General features: G+C 36.9%; 1 non-coding gene across 3 annotated transcripts in view; it reads right to left on the bottom strand.

The window, feature by feature from the left end:
* Positions 1-21,766, bottom strand: part of LOC107319015 (uncharacterized) — a 200,968-nt gene that overhangs the window by 64,336 nt on the left and 114,866 nt on the right. For all 3 annotated transcript variants that reach the window (XR_014947477.1, XR_014947479.1, XR_014947478.1), the window contains 7 exons: positions 17,835-17,994; positions 17,074-17,198; positions 15,312-15,571; positions 14,853-14,937; positions 14,080-14,207; positions 10,690-10,784; positions 3,717-4,031 (listed from right to left, as the gene is read on the bottom strand). This is a non-coding gene — a transcript (uncharacterized LOC107319015). The remainder of the gene's footprint in view (positions 1-3,716; positions 4,032-10,689; positions 10,785-14,079; positions 14,208-14,852; positions 14,938-15,311; positions 15,572-17,073; positions 17,199-17,834; positions 17,995-21,766) is intronic.

Below are 21,766 nucleotides of genomic sequence, written 5' to 3'. Positions count from 1 at the left end.
TGTATGCCAATTACAGCAGCTCACAAACAGCCCCTGCATTAGAAAAAAATCCATATTTTTAATGACTCCCTTGCTGTCCTCCATGTATGTGTCTGTGTCATGACATACAGCTTTCTACCATCTGCACATCTCCTTTTATACACACACACACACTTTGTATTATAAATTGCTTGGCTGTGAGGTATCTTGACACTTGATATAACAGCAAGGCTTGGGGGGGAAGTGTAAGTGCTGATCATTAGATTATTGCTGAAGTATTCTCTCCTTCCCTCTTCTCCCTCCTTCCTGTGTTCCCTGGAGACCCAGGTGTTAATAAAATCAAACAAAATGAAAATAGGTAAGTTATTGCAAGCTATGAACATCAACATTGTACCACGCCTCACTAGTTTCCAATACCACCTCATTCTTGAGGCAACCAAAGAAAAAGATGCAATTTCATCCTATAGACTGAGTGGTGTAAGGAAAGGACAAAAGAGACAAGATATTGCAATCCAAAGGTCAGCGACCCACTCCCTTGTATAATTACAGCATTTCATTTATGCTCTAGCAATCTATCCTTGGATGGCTGATAGTAAATTAGCAGCTAAAAAAGCACAGTGTTGAAGAGTCTTCAATAACTAGTAACTGAGCTCTAAAACTGGATCAAGAAACAAGCACAAGTACTGGCTTACGGCATTTACTAACTATGGATTTCTTTTAAAAAAGCTCTACACCAAGTGGTCAGATCTAGAAATCCAGATCTGTGTTTTGCTGCTGCACTTCAGAAATCCTGAAAATAGATTTACTCTAGACTTAACTGGATTTAATTCAGTGGACACGCTTAATACATCTCTAAAATGCAAGCAATCCATTTTTGTGCTCATTTCCTACATGCACACAAAAAATAATCAGATACTAGGCTGCATTCTTCCATCACATTTTCCCAAGAAAGCTTCATTCCATAACTAAAGCTAAGTATGAAAATGAATGTTCAACTTGTTGCTAATATATATTAACAGCTTACAGCAGGATTTGGTGTTTGGGTTTGGTCCTCATCTAGGAACCAGCATTAAGCCTGGTGCTATGCAAGATCTTAATACTTCACTGTCACAACTGATTAAAAAAAAAAAAAAGCAGAAATATCAACTATAATGAAGAGATAGTTCTACTACTGATTTATCCCACTTTCTTATAAACTTAAGTGATCTGTCCACCTTTATTAATGCATTTTTATTAATGAATAGAGATCAAGATTTTCATAGCCTGCTAACCATTGTTATTGGAGCATACAACATGCAGCTCTCTAGATTATCATCTACTGGACAATCTGCTAAAAGCAATACAAAAGACAATCCAGACCTGTGGAATGGGTCAAAGAATCACTTAAAACTATGTCCACATAGTATATCCTGCAAGGCCAATGGCATGCCAAGCTCACACCCTCCAACATCATAATGTTTTGCACTTTGATGGAAGTACATTATGCTACACAATTTTATATGAAACCAAAAAGGAAGTAACTCTCCCTAAGTAAGTGCTGGCTGAATAAACAAAATGCAGCCTGTTCATAATATTGGAAAATGACTAGATGAGTATTTCAGAAAGCTTTAACCGCTACAACTGCCAGCAGGTCATGCTTGCGTTTCATTTACATTCTAAATCCTGACTGAATTATAAACTGCAATTACAGCTGCTTTGGAAAATACAGCTATCTTTTCACTTGCAAAGTTGTCTATTGTCTATCACAACCAGCCAATAGCAGTTAATATTTATAATGAGGACAAGTGAAAGAAAGGATACAATCAAACCAAAAAGAATGCATGAAGATGCCAAAGAGAATGAATTAATATAACCTAAGAAACGTGCAAGCTGGCCCAAGGAAGTGAGAAAAGTACAGCTCAACAGCATATTCACAGCTGCCTACACATACATACACAAAAATACTTTTTGCATGCTTTGTTTCACATGTGGTCCAGGAGAAGTCAACGGGTACTCGTACTGTGAATGTTTACCACCACTTATTTAGTGCTTTAGCTCTGTTTTGACTGTTTCCGATCCTGAAATAGCAAGCTGTCTATGATTTCAGGTATCAAAGTAATTCTGGTAAGCACAGGTTAACTTTTTAAGTGCTAAGCATAAGTTTTAGATGTATGTTCCAATAATGCATATGCTGCATATTTCTGGATCTGCGTGTCACATTAATATGATTGTGATAAGAGACAGAAGAGGGCTCTGGAAAGAGCTTGTCAACAGTATTTTCAGGTGAGAAAGAAATGAGAAGTAGGTGGTTTTGATCTCCAGAATGTGAAGTGTATGAAGTACAACAATTAAAACAGAAGGGTAGATACTCTGAACTCATTAAAATTTCTTTTGAAGATGAAAGCCATTAGATTTCAATGAGAACTTGGAGTAAAAACTCACACTGACACGAGAATATTTAACCTGTATTCTACAGTGCTTCAAGCAATTGATAGTAGGATAAATAATCGCTTGGCAGTAGTAACCACATAGAAGGGAAAAAAAGGATTACCCTAATCAAATGCAGTCAGTGTGGTGTTGCCTGTCTCTGTGCTCCACATTTCATACTGAATTGTTCAGAAGTTTGCAGTTACAAAAACGGAAATCCTGAGTTCTTTAAGAGGAAATTGTAAAGGATTTCTTTTCCTGCCACCTCCAAGAAAACTTTGATAATATTCAGGGTCAGTTCCTCAGCTGGCAAAATCAACATAGCTGAGCTGAAGCTGCTGGAACATTGCCAGTTACTAACAGCTGAATGCCTGGTTTTACTACAGGGACGGCCCTATTTTACAACTCCTTCCTCCATGGCCCTATCTTCTTTATTTTAATAAAGACATTAATAGCCAAATACGCTCTTGTCAGGAACACACAATCTCCTTTTCTGCAAAGTACAAATCTCTTATTTTGCTTTAGTGATATATTCAGTATATACTCTATGTTCAGTATAGACTGAAAACTAGGTCTGCACAGCAGCATATTTGTTTGTTTTTTTACAGTACACATTGTATATAAAGGGGAGTTTGCCCCATTCATTGCTCAGGACTGAAACAAACCAACCAACGATTTTAACAGAGGTCTAAAATAGAGATAACATCCTTCAGAAAAGACATTTGTTAGGCTGCAATATGCACAGCTAACACTGCTTTCCATTTAGCTCACTGTAAAGAAATGGGAAGGAACAGAAAAAGGAAGACACTTGCACAAGTTGTAAGTCATTGGCAAAGACACAATTGCTCCTACAGGTTATCCCACTGGACACACTGTCCCCATACAGTCAGAACTGAAACACCAACATGCCCTTACATCATTGCTTACATAGTAACATATGCAGGAAAAAAAAAAAAAATACTTCACAACATTTCCTCTTCCAGCTGTTTATGCTTCCAAAAACATTCAAATTGCAAATATACTGTGATTAACAACACTCTACCAAGCCCTCTGCACCCTGGCAGCACAATCCCTACATTAAATATCCTTGTGGAAAAACAGCCAGTTTTCTCTTTTCCTTATAGGCACTTCCAGCACAAATCAACAAATAAAACCCAGACCACTCTTCACAGCCTACAGACCTATGCAGACACTAATCTCTACTTCATTAAGAACAAGCAACCCCCGTTTCACACTTTCCTAATCTTAGGCAGTGCTTGCTTTACCCCACAATGCTTTCAACGAAAGGATAAAACCCTTATGCTTTAAACAGAAGAGAAATGAGAACTGACCTGGTACCACAAAGCAGGCTGCCTCAGAAGCCTCCACGCTGTTCCTCACAGCCAACTGATCTCTTCTCAAGCACCCCTTTGAACATCCGTGCTGGTCTTAAGTCCAAGCTCAATGCAGACTGCAACCTTTTCTTTCCGACCAGGCTACAAAATGGCAACTTCTTCCAGTCCAACACTTGCTCTCTGATTTCACAGCTCTCCCTCGTTACAATAACGATGAACAGGTGTGTCCAGGGGCACCACACCCAGCATTTTCTTACTAGTTTGTTGTCAGTGCACTGTTACAGAATCAGTTTCAACACAGTTGTATTAATGCTGAAAAACAAATTTTGAAAATAATTCATCTAGGAAGGAAGACTCAAAATATTTAATCCTGCATATATTTTCGAGGTTTTTTTTTTTTTTTCTTCTGTTTTACCCCTACCAGTAAAAGGCTCAAGTGAAAGTATCAGATTTTTGAATCCTTTTGATTTGCAGTGATAACTTTTGCCTTCTAAGACAAACAGGGGCTCCAGCTGTATGTTTAGAAGTAGCTTGAGCTGCATAGGCAGGCTTTTGTAAGGCTTAAAGATAGCCAGGAAGCCTAGTAAGTGAAACTCTTATGTTAACAAGGGTTTCCTTCTGATTACAGATAAAATAAAGTGTGTGATACTAGACCAGTACCCACTCAGCTTTACAACAAAAAAGGAAAACAAAACATACTAATCAACAAAACATACAAATAAATACCCAGATATATGTAGCTAAACTAGCCATAAAAATATTCCTTCACAATTTCCAAAGGGAATGTGATTCCAGCCTGAACACAGAGGGGAACAGAAGAGACACTAGACAAGGATGGAGGAGGCACAGAGCAGCCACAAGGAAAGAAACTGAGCCAGATTGTAGAAGATTAGTGGGATCCTGGTACAGAGTCCATAAGACTGAGCTAATGACATCATGGGAAAAGGGGAAATGCTGACGGTCTCCTTCAGACAACTTTTGCAGTCTTCCAGAAATACTTGGTGGTTTACCTTGTGAATTTAGCTTATTTGCTTCTCGCCCTAGTAAGAATAGCTCTAGTCAGTTTCAAAATCGTGTTTTGACAAACAGTTGGTTCCTCTCAGTAAATTCTTTCCCCAGGTCCCAGTATAGGCAAGGTTTGCTTCAAGGAGACAATATAAAGCCAAGTTTACTCTTTAGATAAGTGGTCAGATATTACTGAAATTGTACTACTTGCAAATATTTGAAATTTAGTCTCTTAGATGCGCAGCTGAAGCATGTGTGCCCCAGCAGTGGCCTGTCTGTAGTGCAGGGTTACAATGAAGTAATAACTATCATAGAGAAGAATTCTTTGGCTGTACAACACATAACTTTTTTTTTTTTTCTTTTTCTTCCAAATTGCAGTAGATGAAAAGAATGCTTTGAGCTGTGTACAAAACTTTATCATTAGAGCTTGAAAAAATACTTTATTTTAGAGTGAAGCTTTCAGAAGAGAAGTTGAGGAATGATATCCTTTTTAACTACTCTGAAGAGCTGACTTCCCATCAGTTTGCTCACTCATCCAGTAATGGAAGAATCCAAGTTTGAATTTCTTACTGATGCTACAAATTGGGTATACCCAGGAACTGTCAGGATTGGACAGATCTTTCCCAACATTACTTTTCATACCTTCTTTGAAATGTGATAAAAATATAAATTGAATTATTATTTTTTTTTCTTTTTTTTTCTTCATATCATGTCATTTCACCAAGGAAAAGTTCTGCATGATTAATGTTGTCACTTTTAATGATGGCACGCCTGCATCAGTAGACAAAGGAAGAGAACTGATGTCATCTATTTGGATTTCAGTAAGGTCTTTGACACAGCCCCCCATGAGATCCTTCACTCCAAATTGGGAAGATATGGATTTGATGGGTGTACTTTTCAATGTACAATGAACTGATTGCAAGATTGAACCCGGAGAGTGGTGGTCAATGGCTTGATGTCCAGATAGAGGTCAGTGACAATGGTGTCTCTCAGGGGTCAGTACTGGGACCAGCGCTCTTTAATGTCTTCATCAGAGATCTAGTGCACCCTCAGCATGTCTGTAGATGACACCAAGCTGTGTGGTGCAGTCAGCACACCTGAAGGACTGGTTTCTATTCAGGCTGAGTGGTGGACCCAGGTGAACATCATAAGGTTCTACAAATTCACGTGCAAGGTCTTGTACCTGGGTCGTGGCAACCCCTAGTATCAGTAAAATCTAAGGGATGTAACAGTAGAGTACAGCCCTGCCAAGGACTTACGGGTACAGGGGGTGGAATCTGGACATGTGCAGGCAAAAAAGCCAAATGTATCCTGGGCTGCATCAAAAGAAATATGGTCAGAGGGTCAAGGGAGGAGATCCTGCCCCTCTGCTCTGCGATGGTGAGCCCTCAACTGGTGTACTGCATCCCAGTGTGGAGACCTCAGTACAGGAGAAATGTGGACCTGCTAGAGCACATCCAGAGGAAGGCCACAGAAATGATCCAATGGATGGAATGCCTCCCCTACAAGGACAGGCTGAGGGAGCCAGGGCTGTGCAGCCTGCAGAAGAGAAGGCTCTGGGGAGACCTGATAGCTGCCTTTCAATATTTAATGTAAAGATCTAAGAAAGAAGTGGACATACTCTTTAGCAGTGTCTGTTGTGACAACACAAGGGAAAATGGTTTCAAACTTGAAGAGAAGAAATTTAGATTGGATATAAGGAAGAACATTTTTACTACAGGACTGGTGAGGCACTGGAACAGGTTGCCCAGAGAGGCAGTAGAAACCTCATCCCTGGAGTCATTCAGGGTCAGGCTGGATGGGGCTCTGAGCACCTGATGGAACTGTGGGTGTCTCTGTTCATTGCAGAGGAATTGGACTTGATGACCTTTAAATGTCCCTTCCAACTCAAAAGATTCTGTAGTTTCTAAGGGAAGGAGAAAATAAAGTTAAGGATGAAGGATCTATTATTTTGAATTTTAAAACCTCAATCAGTACTGTTAAGTAATTGAAGTAATTTGAATGTTTTCCTTAATACATTCTAAGATAAAAATATTGCTCAGATAATTGAGAACAAAAGAGAAAAAAAAGGATAAAAATATAAAGGTAAATTTAGATTCAAATAAATCCCTCCCTGTGTTACTAAGTAGCCATCGCTCTAAACACTACATATTTTAGGTCACTACCAAAAAATAAACATATTCCTTTGCTAGTTTGTTACTGCATATCCCCATAACCAGGCTAGCTAGGGCTAAATCTGAAAACAGAAATCAGATGTACTGTAGCATTGAATGTTTAGGAAATCCTTTGCCTATGGAGCATTTGTCATTCTATTATGTTAAATTTAGCTGGTCAAATTCTGCTCTTACGTGAACTTCACATCTGTCAACAGAGAGTGTACGAGGCATACATCACAGCTGCATACAGCTCAGCAGAGCTGAGAGGCAGAGATGTGGTATTTGAAATACATTTTATCTTTTGAAAGCCATACGTTTTTCCAATAATAAATGTTGAAACAAGGTTCCCTAGGGTCATGCAATTTGTGTTCTTCCCTACTCAGCTAAAGACGATGCTAAGGAGCTAAAGGAAGGAGAAATATCGTTAGTTGACTACAGCAATGTAATGCGTTCGGTATCACTCTTCTGGCACTTTGGACACTTTGTTTAACATAGAAATCAACATGAGCAGACTAGCTGCTGAGTACTTCCAGGTTCAGAGTATGTTACAAGACAGGACTGTCACATCAGAGGCTCCCTGTGTGCCACCAGGCTGATAAACGTGCACTTGCTATGGCAGTGGTGAATGGTAGAACTTTAACAGCTCATAAAAGCACAGTCCTGATGGTGGCTGCTGTCCTTATTTAACAGGACAACAGCTGCAAACACTAAAGAGAAAGCAAAAGGTAGAAAGACTGAAGTAAATAGGAACTAAAGCTGCACTGTTTTAATGAAGTGGATGAGTAACTTTTTTAGTTACATAATCATATTCTGATATTTACAGTTTGCCTAGCTTTAAAACAGAAACATTAAAAATACTTGCAAACCTACTCCTAGAGCAAGAACTTCCCAAGCATTCTTCTGGAGTGCCAGACGTTGAGGCTCATAAAAGTATGAGGTTCTATTGAAAAGTAATCCAAAAATCTCAGGTAAAATTTGAAAGTGATTTTGCTTAGGCAGGCAGAAAACACCACAGCAAGCAAAGATACGACTCTACGAGCAATATTTACCGCCACTATAATGTTCTAAATTTCTTACACTGTTTACACAGAAATAGAAATTGCAGCTGCTCAGATTACCTAAGATGAAAGAAGTCATCTCAGGAGACAGTTTCTTCTCTTGCAGATGTGAGGCAAAATAGAAAATGTTCTGGTAAAACATACTAGATTGCACCTATAAGCATAGACACCTTAGTAACTTATAGCAAGTGCTTCCCCCAGCTGCTACGTTGAAAGAAGGAGCAGCTGTAGGATATCAGATTAGTGCTGAAGTAGATTTTAAAATGGAAAATGAATGTGTAAGCACTGAAAGAGCAGCACACATTGCCAAACTTAAAACATGCGCACAAAAAACCTAAAACTATCTGCACTTCAACCTTGCACCCAGATCAACGTAACCAAACTTTTTTAGCTTTTGTTTCATTTATTGAACACTTAAACTGATTGTAGTGCAATATTTTACCATCGTCAGTTTTATTTCTGAGAGATCATGGAATGTGGAGACAACATTCCTTTAATTCAAATGGTTATTCTCATAGCTAGTTAGGGATATTTCATTTCAGTCCTCTGAAGGTGTTCAACAGCTTATAGGTTTAATAGCATTAGTTTTGGTATCCCCAAAATTATCAGTTCAAGTATCAAGATTTAAATTAGAAGATGAAATTTCACTGACGAAAATATTAGGATAAATTTATCAGCTGTCATACTGAAATGCATATACTTACAAAATTATGTACTTTGTCAGATTGAAACAGTCCATCAGAAAACGTGAGAAGGTATATATAATGACTTGCTTCCCAACTGGATTCCCATAAGAATCTCAACTAAAAATCTTAAGTCCATTCTTTTTCACAATGCGCTTTTGCATTTTTAATTATTTCCAATTCTTCATAGTAGCACTTTCCATTCAGCTATGCAATGTAGTGTCACATACATAATATTTTATAAGAGACAGCTTCTGTTATGCTTTGGGATTTGAATTCACAATTGTTTTGATTTATTAGATGATAAACCTTTTCCAATGCTTTTTCTGTTTAAAAAGTGATCTGTAAATAACCAATCCAGTATGAAAAATGCTAAACAGCTCCTTTGAAATTCTAATGGAGATCAGCTTTGGTTTTGTTATCACCCACTGCAGAACCTTTGTGATGATACTTTATCCCTATATCTGGAATGTATAGGAATGTAGCCTGAAAATACATATGTATGTCTATGTATTTCTATTTCAGTTGGGCTCAGATTGCATGTTAAAGTTGGATTTAGAAGCATAAAAAAAATTATTTTACAATATCTGGGGCTTATAAATTTTAGTTTAATATTCAGATACATTTGCTGTTGAATGTAATTTATCTTTTTTCTTACTGTTAAATGTTTAATTATTTCAGATCTGTTATCTTGCTGGTTCAGACTTCCCAACTCTCAAATCATCACTGAAGAAACCTTGCTGCAAAGCTTAACTCCATCTAGTCCTCATTTCCTGCCTCCACACCATTTTCTGCCAATGTTCATGTTATATGGCAGGTAAATATCACGGTATGCCTTGATGTCAGCAACCTAGTCCAGATGGAGCTAGGACTAACTGGGCCATGCAGCTTGATCCTTGAATTTAGACTTCTAGCTCTAACTTAACTCCTAAGCCACTAATCCTTCCTAATTAATCCACTGTTTTCTCTAGTTTCCTACAGACTCTACCTCTGGTGTAGTCTAGTATTGAGCAAACTTTGTTCTATCAGTTTATTGTATGGGCTATGATCAGGGTTTGTAGGGCTCAGAACTTTTCTCCTTGGCAGCCTCATCACTTTTCCAGGCTTGCCATTCCCCAGAACCATGCCTGGCTTTGCTGTCACTAATGCAACATTTCCAGAATGCAGTAAAGGGCTATTAACATTTTAAGTGTTAACTGCTTATTAACGAAAACTTTAATTTCTGTGAGATTAAACTTGTAGCTGCTGTATGGCTGAAGAGTCCCAGCTCATAACAACTAACACTCACCAGCAGTATATTTTAAAATGCCCTTCCTATGGAACAAACCCTATATCCAAGTGTGTGAAAGACCAGATGCAAGATCATAGAATGGCTTGGGTTGAAAGGGATTTCAAACATGGCGAAGTCTTTCCTATATTGAGAAAAACAACCAACAAACGGTGACTGAATTATCAGGATTAATTAAACAAGTAATGGCTAACTTGGGATTAAAGAAAATCACATTGTTCATTTTAGGAATGTCAAAAGAGGATTCCTCTCCTACCTTTATTTCTCCTGCACACGTCCTCAGGTAAATTAATTCTTCCAAAAATGTATACCTTGAGAAGGACAGTCAGATTCAGGCTGACCTGGTGCTAAGGGTGGAGACTCTGTTATGTTCCCACATAGACAAATTCACTATTGATTGCCAGAACTGCTATGCAACCCAATGAACCTTTCTAAACTTCTAAAACAGCACTTGGGTTTTGATTTTCATAAATTCATAAGATATACTCAAGAAGAAGAAAAACTGAATTCCTAATGAAGCATAAGCTGTTTCACTAGAAACTGAATTGGACTGAATTCTTCAGTCTGTTTTCTAACTTCTAGAATCTGTGGACAAGACATCACAAAGATATGTAAGACACAGCATCCAGTCTATATTTCTTAACATCTTACCATTGTATTTGTTCACGTTCAAAATTCCCACCCATTTCCTTAAGCTCTCTTTTATGTCACAAGAACTTTGCAAAGGGCTTGGACATCATTGCTGAACACAGAATAAAGCATAGTGTCTTTTGCTCTTACCTCCAGAGCCACAATATGAGAAGCTTCTGGTACTCTGATGTTCTGTCAGATTTTAATGGGAACCCTGGAAGTTCATGGACACGACGCCGTACAATCTGAAGAAGATAAATCACATTTACTTCAAGCCAGCTGACAGCAGTTTAAGCAGCTGCAATCATCAACCACCAAGGGAGTTTCTTCTTTTATCTTACTAAATGCAAAAGTATACCAGGAACTGGTAATATCACTGTACTATCAGGAGTCCTGCTTTTACATAAATATCAGCAAGCGGTAAGTAAATTCTGTTGACGAAATGTAATAAAACAAAGACGGTTTCAAATATGACCATTCCCTGATGCATTCCGTAGCCCTGTCTTACTCACTTATTGCATGCTGCTGAGATTATAAGGTTTGCTTTTATCTGTCAGAAATCAATATTTCAAACATCGGATAAAAGAGGAAATTGAACTGGGAATAGGCTGAAGTGCAGTAAAAACTACAAAGCACAATTATCAAAAAGCACTTAAAGTACTTAATAGGACACACATATAAAAATGCTCAAATTAATGTCAGGGAACTATAATGAGAACTTTTTCTATGCTTTTTGATCCAAATGCAATGTAATTCGAGTGCTGCTTGGTCAGTCAATACAGTTTTCAATTTATATGAAACCCTAAGGATTTCCAGCAATCCATTTGCTAGAACTGAGCCATTACATATGATTGGTTAATATTTCAATTTATTGAAAATACATTATTTTGTGTAAAGTGTTTAAGTTGTTGAGGTTTAACCATTATAAACAGTTATGATAAAAATAGATCTTTGGGTAAACAGCGACTTTACAGTCAAGCTTTCAATAAATACTGGTATAACTAGAAAATTGGACTTTAAAGGGAATAGACATCATAAGGAAAAACCGCAAATACTCAGTAGTGAGATGAGAGGGAAATGGTATATACAACCAATCTTTATCAACATGCATTAAGTTGAGAAAGGACTTTGTAAAATGTTGGAAGCAGTTGTTATTTTATGCAAAAAAGTTCACTATTAAGTTTGCCACTTTCCCCTTAGGTTTATATATTCATTTATCATCTTTAATGCTATTGAGTTGGAGTTCCTTACAAAACTATCCATTCCTGATCTGCAGTGTGTACATGTCTGAATGCACTTATGAGAATCTACAGAAAATACATGGTGTGGCCTTAAGTAATTTGATATGAAATAGGAGCTGCAACACACGATGGAATTGTTAACACTTATGTTTCACTTTCATACCTTTGCCATTATACATTTTCCATATAAGCAAAACTAATCACAATCACAAAAGGTGCATCTTACTGGAACTGCAGCAATCTCCATGAGCTTTGAATCAGACCATTTGTCTTCCATGTGTTAGATGGAAAATTTCATTGAAGTCCCTAGAATTTCAATTTGGGTCATAATCTACTGTTTTAAATTCATTCTCCCTATCCTTTGTGGTTTTGCCTATATCTTCCCCTTTCCTGCTTGTATGCTCATTAGTCTTTCTCCAGCCCCCAACCCAATACCTTTATGCAACAATGCCAACTTGGCATGTCCTACCATTCTCTTCTCTTTCTGTGCCATATCTATATCTATCACATATACCTATATCTATATGCTATTTCCATTTTTTCTGATATTTGATATGAGTTTACATTGATATGAGTTTACAGCACTTGCTTTTACTTTACTTCCATGAGCTAAAAGGATTAAGTGGTGATGCAAACTAACTAACTAAATAAATTAAGTAATAGTAGTGGGTTTTTGAGCACACAGGGTATTAGAATAATGCAGCTAGGTTCTGATATACACAGCAATCGACTTGTACAATCAGCAGATACAAAAAGAATCAAGAACATTTGTAAACCTACCTGCATGGTATACATAGGAAAAATCTGTTTCTATAAGTCTGGTTTTGTGTATATTAAGTGAACACAACTAAACTGGAGGAACTTAGAAATAAATCCCCTAAAAACATGTAAAACCAGTGTTGACTAGACCAAGGATGAACAGATTAATTGAGCTGGCCACCATATTTACTTTAATTCTTTCTGATGATGTCTTGAGTTTTTAGTCTCCTGAATCAACAACCAGAGCCTGTACCTTTTCAAATAATGAATATTTCCAAATAAGAAAATAATAAATATTTTGTTTTAAAAAAGTGAAAGCCATAATATCATCTGGTAAGGCAATTGTACTCAAAGCAGTTGTACATTATTGTATAATGCATTTTACAGAAGCTTCCTCTATTGAACTTTATCGTATTTTTTCCTTCAATTATTAAATATAGAGGCTCAACGTCAAAAGCAAATGTACTTGTCTTTACATGCACTTGAATTGTTACTGCCATTTAAAACTAATCAATGTTTTCTTTAGTACCATAATAGCTTGTTTGCAAAGCACCTCTTTTAGAAAAACTTACACTGCGTTTAGAAAGAAAACATGTTATACATAATAAGAAAGATTCCTCATAAAGAGAGAGGGTTTGATTCGCACACAAAAGTTTAGTGCAATGAAACTAACCTGAAGAGCTTAAAAAACAGTGCAAGAAGAGAGTTGCTATTACTTTATACCAGGGTGTTCATATATTCAAGGAAAAATTCTGCACTGTATAATATCTTTACATCTCCAGAGTGACTTGAAAGGGCTCACCATATATGTGACAAATATATATATAAATGTATTCTAGAGTTTATTATGTATACAGTTATTTTAGACCTATAGATTTTCATGAATATTAACAGAGAAATGGTCAAAATCTTACTATTACCAGAGTTGAAATCCACCTGGACTTTCAATTGCAAAAAACTCATAGGACACCAAAGTCTCATCAGTGGTAGAAAGCCCAAGCTACTTCAGTTAAGTCAATATATGCACTGACAGTATAGTCTGACACACAGGAAGGTTCACACCACTTTGCTGTGGGAATATAATGGAGGTTCTAGATTTGTCTGTCTGAAGAAGAAAGCTTGCACAGAACTCACACACAGGTTTTATCATTTCTAAATGTAAGTACTAGATCAATGAACACACCAAGTACAGTTCAAGCTATAAAACCACTGGTTCCAGCAAGGTAGCAAGTCTATCACTAGGATAAAAGTTATAAAAAGAAGTTAATGGAGATTATAATAATTGAAAGTTAGTAAATAAATGCCCATGATCACATCTGAGAAGCTGATAAAAGTTTTTCCCACATATCTTGTTTGGCTTCATAATGATACTATTATAGTTCTGTAGTATGTTTGGTTTGTTCTGTTTGAAACACAGACTTTTCCACTACAATTCGGTCTCAGGTGATACCTTCTGCCTACATTTTTGAAGCCTCAATGCCTAACCTGTTCTCAGTTTAATGTTGGCAATAATAAAAGTGGTAGCAGGTGACTTACTTACCAGTACTATCCTTGAAAAGATGCAGTGCCAAGCTGTTCTTCCAAACTTTGGAGGATTGCATATATTTGTTCATATCATACATGGAGCTGAGATCTTTAACTAACACAACCACAATGTAAATTGGGTACCTGCATGCAGGGGTAAATATGATTAGCACTTGCAGAAATCAAATTGGGGCAAACAATTGCCCAATATACAACAAGCAAGGGATTGTGGCCATGCATACATTTCCCCTTCTACGTAGAATATATTTTGGAAAATCTGACTCTATTACAAAATTAATGAGTAAAATTGACAAATTAAACAGACATAAATTTTGAATCACATGGACAATGTGATTTTCATCTGACCAGACAGTTCACAGACAGAATAACAGTTCATGGACTTACAAAATGTACAGGGTTCAAAAATACACATAGTTTAAAGTGAGATAAGAAATATGCACAATGGAACTAGTTGGAACTTCTGTGTTTTTTTGGTTGTTTTTTTTTTCACTAATGAAGCATTCTGAGGAATACAGAGTGCCCAGCCTTACCAAAAATAAAAAACAGAATTACAATCCAAGGCACTGGACTGAGTGACTGTGCACAAAGTAATGTAGTTACCTACACCAAAGCGTTTGCCACCAATTGCTGAACAGACTGAAGTCTCGCTCCTTTGCTAAATTACATGTTTCAGAATTAATCCCGTAGCCTGCAGCAGGTAGCAGATGCTTTATAGGGCAGCTTACTGCAGACAGTCACCTATTACTGCTCATTATTTAATAGCATTACCTTAGCTCCACTGTGATTGCCTTCACTGTTGGATAGTTCCTCTTACAGGTTCATGTTTTCACTGTTCTTTTCCAGGGCTTCACATCTGCTTCCAGAGAATTATACATATAACAAACATCAGCTCTATATATCATATAAATATGCATTCTGTACAATTTCTCCTCCATGGGCTTATTCTGTAAGCATGAATTTCTTTTCTTATTAATGAGTTACCATGAGATCTCAGCTAAATAAATGTGTACATATTTACAATATTACTTACTGTCAATTTCATGCAGTGCAAAAGGAAAACATGGAACTTATAAGAAAAAAAGATCTAAGATTCCAAGAAATTGCTAAATCATCTCATGGGAAAAATAATTCTGTTTTGAAAACCTAAAAAGAGGCAGAAGTTTTAACACAGGGCAAAGTCTATTACAGAAAAGACAGAGGTGAGAATTTTTCTATGTATTTACTAACCTAGAAAATGCAGAGAGATTGCTGCACCTGTGATCCAATCATCTAAGGAAAGCTTTGTGCAATTAGAATGTTATTTAATTTCTGCTAAGCCTAATTTCTTCTTTAATAAGACGAGAATGTTCTTTCTCTTTGGTGAGTCTCAGTGTTTCGGTGAATACGATTTTGATTTGGTTCATCTCCATGTATTTACAGGAATGGCAATTGAAAAATTCCCAGAAAATTCAGGGAATTCCACTGAACTCAGTAAAGTTGTCCCAATTCTAAATGAAAAAATAATAATAATAAAAAAAATTGTTCCAAATTCTTCTACAGCATTAAGAATCTTCTAAAAAGCTGCTATGTTGTATATAATATTATTTCCTTCCAAAGTTTTAAATTACATTTTTTGTACACTTCTGTCCATGTATTATTTTTTGCATCAAGATTGCATGCCTGCTATTTTACATTTGAAATCTTGTAAACAAATCAGTAGCAGGCAGCTGAATGTAGTTTTATTTTATCAGTTTACTGTACCTAAATGTTGATGCTGTGTAGCTCCCAACTGAGAACTTTGGTGGGGCCACAGGTCCCATGGTATCTCATACATGGACCTGTACATTTTCATCCTACTACTTCAGTCTCAGTATTTGTTCTTATCACAGTTTTGGTTATGCCAAAAGTAGGACAAGTTAAGAACAGCAAAAATCAAACTTCTCCTGAACATTAGGAATATATGGAAATGTATCCAAACGTATTTTGAACTGAATTACACTCCCAGTCCTGAAAACAGCTTCCAACCTGGGGCTTGAATGCATGACTCAGTCTGATCTTTTCGTGAGCTCCCCGTGAAACATCTCAACTGAAACAGAGACTAATAAAACTAACCATTCACCAGAGCATTTACTGCATAGCGGTGCACTCGTACATTACAGAAATCAGTTAATCCTCCCATTTCTTGATTATCCAAGATTATTTTTCCAGACGGCCTTTAATTAAATATTTCATTAAGTATCATTAAAGAATTATATATATGCTTTTTAATGTTCACATTGTAAATTATAAGCTCTTTACTCACAGTGATTAATCTGAAATTTACCTTCCAGTTTTACTACAAAGACATTTTAGAACAGCCATTGAAAGAAAAAGAATAATTTAATTTCCACAAGGAATATTTTAAATTTTGATTCAGTTATAATAACCAAACATTTACTTAGAGGTTTTAAATAAGGTGATTGAAAAATGAATCCCTTGATTTTTCCATTCTTCTCTGACCTGACTAAAATAAAGGCAGCTCCAAATTATAGATTATTCCCCCTCTTTAAACAAGGTACAAGGTGGTGAGACAGTGCTGGATAGCGGTACAGTAGTAATGGATTATGCAGATTTTTTATTATTTATTATCATCCTGGGTCACCGTTATCAATCTGATTGAGGAAGCAGTGACGAAATGTCAGTGTCATTTAATGTCTAAATGCACAAAATTCTGACCCTGTTAGGTCAATGGCAAAACATCACTGGTGCCAGGATTTTCACCTTTTGATTCTCTAGTGTGCAAAAAGAATAAATCTGACTTAGCATTCATTGACTTTAATAGGAGTTATACTAAGTTCAAGGTCTGGATTTTTAAAAGCCTTTAGATGCTGTTTCACTTATGCCTTGAACCTAAGAGGGCAGGCAGATGCCAAGCAGGCATTCTGTACTGGTAGATTCTTAGGGATGGACATGACTGGGAAGGAGTCCTAAAGCGAGGTATTGAATGGTGTTGCCACCATGTAAGTTGTACCTGGTCCAATCTGGGGTTCCTCTCACTGGATGAAGAGAGCTGTGCACCTCAGAGGTGGCTCAAAGCAGCTGCCACCTGAGCCATCCAGTGTCAGCATGGTCCAAACATCACAGCCTAAAGCACATCTATAAGGAAACACAGAGGGAGGAAACATTACTTTAAATCCATTTCATTTCATCATTAAGGCTCAACCATTTGGAAAGCACAGTCTGAGATATTTCCATGAGCTTATGCCTATGACTTCTCCATAACCAAGCAGACCACAGTTTTTAAAAGTGAAGAGGGAGAAATTGTTGGCAAGTAATCTGCTGATCTTTTCATCTAGTGATGATATTGGCTGGAGGGAGTATAAGACATCAATTTTATTGCCCTTGTTTACCAGACAACATACATCTCCTTGCTCCACTGTCTGGATTACTCCACTCCACTTAGCTGAGCTCTGGATAAGGGCTGGTTTTACCACATTTATTCACTTTTTTTTCAATGAAAGCAAAATCCGTGTCACAATCACAGGAGGTTCAAAACCTCTTAGACTACTGTATTTACAGCCCTTTAGAAAGTTAGCACAGATTCCAATTGCACTCTGCCTTTTGTCTAGTTGGGCTCATCATCATCCCTAGAACATTCATTGCTACATATCGTGAGTTCTCAAAAGCACAAGGATAGTAACTCTTCCTTTGTGTCAAATGACTAAAACCAAACCAACAAAACAGAACATCAAACCTCCTTTCTTGCATGATTATTTAAAACAAAATACTTACCTGCTCCCTGAAAGCAAGCGGATTAAGTTTATTTTATTTCATCCATTTTGTAGCAGTTGTTTTGCAGAAACAAGACTGCAAGCCACTTTTAAACACCAATTCCAGAACCCTAACTCTCAAGTGTTGTGTTGAATTTTTATCATCCTGAAAGGCTTTGAGTCTGAAAAAACATCAGAATAGGAGCAAAATGAGCAATAAGATTTTGAGTGGTTTTACAAAATGAAACATATTCACACTATTCAATAATTTGTTCACGTTCTCCCAAAATGCTGAGGTACATAAATATAAAAATGATGTCTTTCTGTAATGCGTGCTTTCCAGAGATATTTCACTTATATTAATGCATAGTTCAGGCATGTGTTCCTAACAGTATTTAGCTATGCTGAAAACCACTGAGGAATTAAACTGGATGAAAGCATGCTGAATAAGTTGTTGGAGGTTTAATTACCTTTTCCTTTTTCCTCTTTAGTGGGAGTTCTGAATTCTGGAGGAGTAAAACTCCAGTCTCTACTGTATTGAAATGATATTTTTTTAGCACTTCAATCATTGTCTCTACTTGACTAAGACATTTCTGTGCTAAAGCAGGTGCATTTACTTTTCAAGTATTATTTTACTAATCAATTGAAAAATTACCTCCATGAATGACAGAAGTGCAGACCTTTAGAGTATTTCATTAAAAGGAGCAAACATTAATTACAAATCCAGCCCAACCTTTGCAGACATAAATTATGGGACGGATCTATTTTCTTCCTCCATGCTTAATTGCACGCTGCAACTAGCTCTTCAAATTATTATCTCCACAGCATGAATGAAATTAGAATGGATTTGATGATATTCTCAAGTCATATTTGTACCTAAATAACTTGGCCATGTACTGTCTGGTCATATAGGAATAGTTAGATGAAAGAACTTTGAGCTTCTGAATGGTGTCTCGATTGCCATGAAAAAAATGGGAATTGCAAAATAGATCTGGAATCATAAAATCTTTTCAGACAGGGCGGTCTAATTGCAGGTTTAACAGTGGGATAGTTAAGTATGTTTATTCTAATCTAAATTCTAAGAATTTCCGTTTATTGTAAGTATCTTGGGCATTTGTTTCAAGAAAAATAACTATTTATCTAGTGAGGAAAACACCTTTCCCAAGTAATTAAGAAGGCTGAAATTTTGATTTCAGAATGGCCACAAGTTTAAGAATTTCATATCAAACTGCTGAAAAATAAACAAGTAAAGTGACATCCTTTGTTCACTGAAAACTAATTTTAAAGTAGGCATGTTTGTAAATATGAAGTAGAATTTCAAAGACATTCAACAATGGTCAAACTTCCAATTTTACAACTCTTATCTGTTTTCAAAGGCAGAAGCATTCAAGAGGTAATACTTGTGACAGACTGACAAATCATCATACAAAAACATTCCCTTTCAATTTCTAAACTCTTGGCTCTGTAAGTCACAAAGAGAAGGAACAAAATGGAATTAAAAATTGAACATGCATAAAACTCAAATTAGCACAAAACTATCTGATAAGTCTCAGTGTGACTCAAAAACTGATCCTGAAGACTTAAGATATGAATTTTTTCCAGGTCTTTGTTTCCAGTAATTTAAAAGGTAATTCCCGCAGTAAATAAACAGCATTGTATACATGTAGATGACAGAAGGTGTGATTTACTGTGACAGCAAGTGAAGAATAGATGTAAAATGCATGCATATTTTTCTTAATACTGCGATCAAAGCAGAAATATTTATTGTAAAACATGTCTAGCAATTAACATTTTGTATTAGAAATAGCAAGCCTACTTCTCCAGGAGCCATAGCCTTTATACAACACAGAGCATGGACAAAGGAGTCAGAACAACAAATCCCCCATGTTTTTACTGTCCTTCTACCAAGGAGGTTAATCATTTGGCACTGCATACCTTAAAAGAAAAAAAAAAAAAGTAGATAATGACTTGCTTGTAGTTTAATTTACTTGTGTCATGATACAATAAATACCAAACTGAATTCTCACAGCGTATTAATCATTAACCTAGGATAGGACTTTAGCTTAAAGTGCATTCCTTCATCTTTGATATGTTTCATGAATACATTTTGTAGATATTTTAACTACAGTTTTAAAGATGCTGAGGAGATAAACAAGTCCAAGGCCCCTCAGGAGCCAAGCTTTTTGTCTTGTCACCTTTCAACTTTTGGACATAATATAACTACTCAGCCTGGCTTTCAGAATGGTCTCTGAAAGCAAAACAGCTCTGTAATAAGGGCTTCTGGGAGGTATGGCGGGGGCACAGCTCAGTTTTGGAGAGCTTATTTGTGTAAGACAGCATGCAAGGAGCAGGGCAGCTGTACCCAAGTAAGGCAAAATAATCTGATCTGGTTCTTATTTTTTCCCCAGATTTTCCATTGTGACAGACTGCTCAGACCCATGGTAAAGCATTTCTGGTTCTGAGCTGAAGATACTGTAAAAGCATTTGAAGATTACCTAGAACATATATTCTGGTTCAAAAAAGTTAGAAATTATTGGTCCAGCACAGAGAAGACTTCATGGTCTTCATAACTGTTCGTGTCTCCTTCAGAAGAAGCAAGAGTGAGAAATCCTACTTCCTCACTTGGATTTTGGAAGTATTTATGTTCTTTTTCTTGTCTCCAGTATTTCATCCTAACTGAAAAATTTCCCGCGGTCTGGGAAAAAGCTGTCAAGCAGAAGATCACTGGTGACAGGTTGAACCCTTTAACTGTCTTGCCTGGGAAAGGCAGTGCTGGGCAATCTGTTTCTGGGAATCATAATATCATCAGTAACCTATTTGCTCTGGAATCTAAACCACCTGCATCTAATATGCATGTAAACATGGTATGGCGATCTGCCTTCTTTGTTACAGGCCTGATACATACAGATCATTTTTAACGTATCTGGGCAAATTCCTTAATAGCATACCATGCAAATCATCAGAAAATTTAAACAAGTGTGGTGATTATTTTCATCCTCCCTAAAGCCGCACAATGCAAATATTTCATCCAGAACTTGTCGTTAATGAACATGCACTTTAGATTTCTGCAGAAAGAAAACAATCACCAGTAATGACTGCTTTTCAACAGCTTGCAGCTTATATATAGTTTCTTGTACATATAAGGTATCGTGTGACTACAGCACCAATATAATTCATAACATTGGGAAAGGTTGGTGAAGGCAGGAAATCAGTTAAATGGAAGATTTAAAAAACAAGACACTTTCTTTATCAAGGGGTATAGAAAACATATGAAAGAGTATGTACCTCTAATCAAGTGTTACTTTCTTTTTCTTTGAAAATGGAATTGCAGAGCAAAGTTTAAAATTGCAGTTAACAGAAACGTTGAGAAGTCATGATTTCCGTCTAAGCATTAAACACCAGGTGAGCAGTGCTTGTTATATTCTATTTGTAGGCAAATTTTACTCAGACACCAAAACAACATGCATTAACTACAGCTAGGAAAGAGAATGAGCAAAGACAGCTCGGAGATAGATCCCATGCCACAAAGCATGCAGTGCAGCCTCTTTAGCATGGGCTACAATATTTTGTGGAATAGTCTTTATCATACTAAAGGGTGAAAGTTGCAGAGATTGTATTACAGTAAGGACATCCATGTGGGAATAATAAGCAGTTCAAGTGCACCTCATGCCTACATCAGAGCATGAATCCATTGAGTGGACTGGAGGATTCCAGAACCTAGTGCAAAAATGGGCTATTCCCAGAGTTCATAGAAGGACAAGAATCCAGAGCACATCAGCCCACCTGCAGCCTAGTTTCAGTGCACCCTGTGTCCCCGTGCCTGGAGAGAGAACATCTGTCCCACTGTATTGACACATTCTCAGTGACGGTAAGAGGATGGGGTCAACACTGGGCAACATTAATTTTGTCTGTGGAAAAAAACTATTTTGGACTGCCAAAGCCAACGTAGCTGGT

Source organism: Coturnix japonica, chromosome 6, assembly GCF_054131305.1.
Source record: "Coturnix japonica strain WE chromosome 6, WE-NBRP24, whole genome shotgun sequence".
Lineage (NCBI taxonomy): Eukaryota > Metazoa > Chordata > Aves > Galliformes > Phasianidae > Coturnix > Coturnix japonica.
Note: the sequence above shows the minus strand (reverse complement) of the source record. Positions and strands in the feature narration are given on the sequence as shown.